The following is a 6,119-nucleotide window of genomic DNA, read 5'->3' on the forward strand; positions in this document are numbered from 1 at the left end:
AGTTACATGACTATTTTGCTACATTTAACCTCACTATTTTATCTTATCCCCTGCATCAATTTAATTGTAGAACTTACATGCTGAAGTAGCTAACACTGTGAAGGAAAAGCAAAGTCTTTTATCTCATTCTTCCACCAAGCTCCTGGTTAGAGTCAAAGTGAAAACCTCAGCTCAGTCGGAAAATGTCATTCCTGCCCTTTGATGTATTTAGATTATGAGTCACACAGAGCTACCAAGTATCTGGTTATATTACGAAAAGGGAAAATGCTTATAAATACGTTTTCAGTGATGCTCTCATCTAGGGACTAAAACCATCACTGAGATTAAGATGAGTCTCTTTTCGTGTGTGTGTCTTGTTACTTTAACGTCTGAAGTCTGTCCTGTCCCTAAGTACTACATGGTTGCAGCATATCCCTTCACAGTAACAGCAAAACTGGCAAAGGCACAAGTAGATGCTGCTGGATAACTAAAACCTTCTTTATGATAGTACTGCATAGAAGTTGTTTTGTTTCACTACCGTAGAATTTATCCAAGAAAAAAAGAAAAAAACAAAACAAAAAACAAACAAACAAACAAACAACACAGGATCCATCTTTCTTTAGGCATCAAAGATAAACAATTAAATCTGAAAAAGTCATAAACCTTTTGCTGTCAGAGCAAAGAGATGGGTACTTCTGTTGTAGAGTCTTTGATGGCATTCTAAGATTCACAGGTAAGAAAGTTCAGATATACTATCATTTATATGTGCTTATTTCTCAATTCATAGTGAGAGGATGAAAGTCATGTAGTATAGACCTCTGGAGTATGTGCAGAATAAAAAAAGAATGCCTTCTTCAAGGCAGTAAGATGTGTCGTCTTGCTCTTCAAGTAACCTACTACACTCCCAGGAATGACTCAACCTATCTTTCGATAAATTAAGAATGTTTGGGCCACATGCATGTGCACATATGTGTGTTCTTAGTGAAACTTGGTGAAAACTGTTCTTTCTGAATCAGAATGATAATGACATTTTGAATTTCTGTAAAGAAATCAGAAAGAAGAACATAAGGGGTCCTTAGTCAGGCATTCACATGAGTTCTCCCCACACTGCTTTCTCACTGTATTTGGTGTACATCACAAAGTTGTGCTGCAGGAGTAGTCTATGTAAAAAGAGGTCAGAGCTACCCCATGCCAGGGACAGACAGTTCCTGATGTCTCTACAAAGGACTGCAGTCTGTGGAACAACCTATACTGGAGCAAGAGAAAATTCTGAGGAAGAAGGAGAGGCAGAAGAGCTGATATGGGCTCAGAACACTCAATCCCCCATCTCACCCTAGACCGCTCTGGGGAGCCGTGTAGAGAATTCGGCAGAGAAGTAGTGAAACTGAGTCTGCAGAAGGAGGGTTGGGGGAGAAACATTGTTTTAATAATTTGTCTTTGTTTCTCATTACCTGAATCTTTTTACTTGACAATAAAGTAAAATTTTCCCCAAACTGAGGATTTTTTTGTCCTTGATGGTAAGTGATAAGCAGTCTCCCTATCTTTATCTCAACCCATGAGTTTTTTCTTCCTATTTTCTCATCCTGTCCATTTGAGGAAGGCAAGTAAGTGAAAGTCTGGGTGGACATCCGAGTAAGCGTGGTGGAGAGAGTGGTGGGGAAATGCCAGTTCTGAGCCAGTGGGGAACTAAATGGGGGAGTACCATTCCTAAACCACAACACTCAGTTTCCTTCACAACAAGTATTTGAATATGACTGATATTGCAAGTACAACATTTCTATATTCAGATTCTCTTCAGATACACATTACTGAGATTTGAAATACTTTTTTTTTTTTCCAAAACCAAAATAATTAATTTAACTATTAGATCTTAAAGTCATGTTAAAATGTTATGGCCTCTTATAAAGACTTCTTTATAATGTTGAGAGTAATGTTGACAGAGATAACTTCCCAATTAAATCTATAGGAATGTAACATTGTGGCTGAACTTATTAGTTAGGGACAAGTGTAATGAGTCTCACTCCAGTGCCACACTCAGGACAACCCATGTTTTGAATCCTAGTCAACAACATGCATTGTGCTTCATTGACACACTAGTTTTCTCACAGATCTCAAATATGAAACTACACTGCACTTTTCAGACATGACCATTGTCTCTCTTAATGAGTCTGGGCCAGGTTGCTTTTGTCTGTCCCTTATGCCAGAGAGAAAGCAGGCTTTAGACAGACAAAGATGAGATGTATCTCCTAACTCATCATATAGGTTATGTCTCTCATTTGCTCAACTCATTAGTATTTAGTGAAAGACAAAATAGAAGAGTATCTACTTAAAAAAAAATCAACTATCCCTACACTACAAATTCCTATGAGATCTCAAGAACTGCTTTGTATAGTAATTTTTTTAAAGTCTTTTTCCTTTCATTATCTGCATGGAAGCTTCGGGTTGATGAACAGTATAAAGATGTGGTTCTTCATATCTGATGTCTAAATATGAATTTATAAGCACTTAGGCTTGATAGTTTTAGCTTCAAATACAGTTCTTCATTATCCTCAGATGCCTTTTTCTCATTATTCTTCTCACAGAGTTGTTCTTGAATATAGCTAACACTATTTAAGCTTCAAACTAGGTTATTTTATCACTGTTAAAACACCGTGACAATATAAATATTTATTTCTAAGGTATTTTCCATCAGTTTCCCATTATTTGACTATCTATGTGTGTTTTGTCTACTGAGAAAAGCACAGAAAATAGCACACATGGATATGTAAATGACTCTGAACCCATCAGTAGGACTTAATGAATTACAATGTTTGTCACCTCTGTAGCTTGTTCTATCAAATTTTACAGGCTAATATGTCAGAAACTTTCAAATTTAATCACAAATTGTGGTTTATTCATAAGCAGTTCAGTGTATGATTTGCCTCTTGGCCCAGTCTTCTATTCAAGAAAAAGGTATCATAGAATTTAGCAAATTTAATTTGTTTTCATGCTATGGAAGTGGAGAATTGATATATCTAAAATGTTTCTGAATTATAACTTCTTTGATATTAATTGATGTCAATATAATGGTAGTAAAAGTCAATGTTTACTCAATGAAAACTCAAACTTTTCCTTTTTGTGTGGTATAGTGTGAACTAAAGTAATTCTCACAGTCTTAAAATTTTCAATACTGCAGATTTCCTCTTTATTTTGTGAAACATTTTGAAGAGTGATTTCATAGCAAATCATCACTCCCATTCCTCCCTTTAACAGAGTGAAATCTGAGGATTTAGCCAAGTATTGGAATAAGAGATCTTGAACAGCAAACTTGGAATGGAAGTTGGTTTACTATCATACTCCTCACCTCCAGACACAGAGATTTAAAATATTAAACATCCTGAAAACTCCTCAGTCTCCCCTGGCTTCTCCTGCATTTGTTTCTTTTTGGAGTTTTATTGGAAATACAAGGACAACTTTATGTGAGGTGGAGAACAAAGGTCTTCAGTACAGTTTTTTGTGACTTCACAAAAAAGAAAACGCATTCCAAGTATTAACTCTCCTTTCTTCCATTTAAAGAGTACAATGGGGAGTGGGGGTTGTGGTGCTCATGTGGAATTCTGCTCTTCAACTGCTAAAGTTTAATCTTACTAAAAACCCAGTAATATAAAAGAGGGGAAATTACACTTTCTCTAAGCTAGAAGAAATACCAGTGATAAATTCAACTGCCTATGCAAAGACTATGATTATCATTCTAGACTCTTTGAGGTACCCAAAACTGGGTGACAGAGCCCCTAATTCTTTATAACATTTTAGATCTCCGTGAAGATATTTTGGATGCCACTGAACAAAAACAAACAGTGCAGTCAAGCAATAAGAGGTTACAATAACATGTGTTTGTGAATATGTTTGTACCTACATGAAGGAAGCAGTGACAAGTATCTCCACTCGCAAATGCAAAATTGAACAATAGGTAGTTGAAATATACAGTAGTATCGGGTTTCTGTGGCCAGGTTTGGGTAGTGGGTGGGGCTACAAGGTTGGCTTCTGTGTGAAGGTGCCAGAAGCTTTCACTGTGTCCAGTAGAGCCAATTGCAGTCGTCTCCAGGACAGACCTGCTGCTGATCAAGACCAAGCCACTCAGGAATGACAGTAACATCTTTGTGCTAACATATTAAAGAAGGGGGAAAAAATTATTTGACAGATGAAAACTGCAGCCTCAGAAGAGCGGAGTGAGAACATGTGAACAACTCTACAGACACCAAGGTCAGCGGAGAAGGAGGGGGAGCAGGTGTTTCAGGCACTTGAGCTGGAGCAGAGATTCCCTTGCAGCCCGTGGTGTGGCTCCTCTGTCCAGCTGCAGTTTTGGTGGGTACCTGGCGTCCAGCCAGGGTCAACCCACTGCAGTAATGAAAGACATTGGTAAATCTCTTCAGTGGTAATGCATTCTTTGGAAATAAGCCAGTCATTGATGATAATTCATTGCAACTATTTCTGATTCAGCTGTTTCCAGAACTTGGATTATATATCAAAGTCAGCGGCAATCCAAGAGAAAATGTAAGCCATTGTATTATTCTTAGGAATTCTGAGACAAATGCTTGCACCTTTTGGTTAAATGGTGATTATTTCAGTGGTGACTGATTCTGCAGAAGTTTAAACCTGTCTTATAAGATTATTTCAGTACAATATTTTTATTGCTTTTGTGGTTTGCCTTGGCTAGCAGGCAAACAGCAACCCAGCCACTTGTTCACTCCCCTCCCTTAGTGAGACTGGGGGAGAAAACAGGATGAAAAAGCTTGTGGGCTGAGATAAAGACTGGGAAACTGTTTACCAAATACTGGGGGAAATTAATTTAGTTTGTTGTCATTTAAAATAGATTTGGGTAGGACAAAGCTAGACAAACATTTAAACAACACATTTCTTCCCTAATCTCCCAAACTTAATTTCACACCTTCACTCCAGACTTTCTTACTCCCTTCCTGAGCAGCAGAATAAGATATAGGGGGAAGTAGGTATTGGTGGCTCCTCTTTGCCACTCCTTTCTTCTTACAGATATCTCTTGCTCTGCTGTGTGCTTCCAATGGGTTTTATTCAGTCCTTCTGGGGAAAATAAATAAATAAATGAATAAATAAATAAATAAGTGTTCTCCCACAGACTACAGCTCCTTCAAGAAATACCCATCTGCTCTGGGCTGGGTCTTCTCTCTCTCCTCCCCCTCTCCCCTTTTCTCTTCCTCCTCTGCCTTACCCTCTGACCTTGGTGTTTCCTCTTCCTTTGTCTTCTGCTTGTCCAACCTTTACTGTTCTTTCTTAAGCATGTTTTCACAGAGACGCCACCAGCATCCTCCAGTAGGTCCATTGTGCAGCCAGCTGGAACTAGCTCTGCCTGGCACAGGGGAAACCATCACGTCTTCACAGGTAGGGCACCTGCTACTAAAAATTTACTATGTATACCTAATGATTTTTTACAGCAGAAAAAAAAAACACCTTAGAACAAATTTTCATGTTTCCAACTTAAGATCCTTCTTCAACAGTCTCTAACGCTTCTCCTGTACTTGTCAAACCTTTTCATAAAAGTAATGGTTGAAGAGCAGTGATTTTTCTAGGGACTCTCCTACTCCAAATATGAGCCATACTATTAATTCACATGGTGCTCCTCGGAAATCTTAGGGGTTTATTTTCTTTCTTTCCTTTTTTTTTTTTTTTCCCCTTCTTTTGAAAACCTGATCTTTTTTGAAAATTTTATGGAAAAAAACCCTGATTTCTGACCATGTTTGAGTTGATTGTTTTTCTTAGTCTGCTTCTTCACTTGTTTGTTTGGTTTGTGGTTTTGTGGGTTGGTTTGGTTTTTGTTCTTTTTTGGAGGAACCATACAACTGAGATCTTTTCACATGCATGGATATTCAATAATAATTACTGTCTTTGGTTTCATACAGTATGGTGCACATTGGATCAGATTTCAGTGACTTTTTAGTAGTTAATTCAGTGTTGAATTTCTAGACCAATTATGGAATATTTAGGTAACATTTCATTTTTCATAACTATCATATTTCTCTGAATAGAGAACTAAATAATAAATAAATAAATAAATAATAAATTAATAAAATTCCAGTAAAGTATTACTGTACACACATAATTTACCTACATGCAATTTAATTTTTTAT

The sequence above is a fragment of the Empidonax traillii genome, unplaced genomic scaffold (assembly GCF_003031625.1).
Source record: "Empidonax traillii isolate 1590-97213 ecotype Southwest subspecies unplaced genomic scaffold, ASM303162v1 scaffold79:size2606397, whole genome shotgun sequence".
Taxonomy (NCBI): Eukaryota; Metazoa; Chordata; class Aves; order Passeriformes; family Tyrannidae; genus Empidonax; species Empidonax traillii.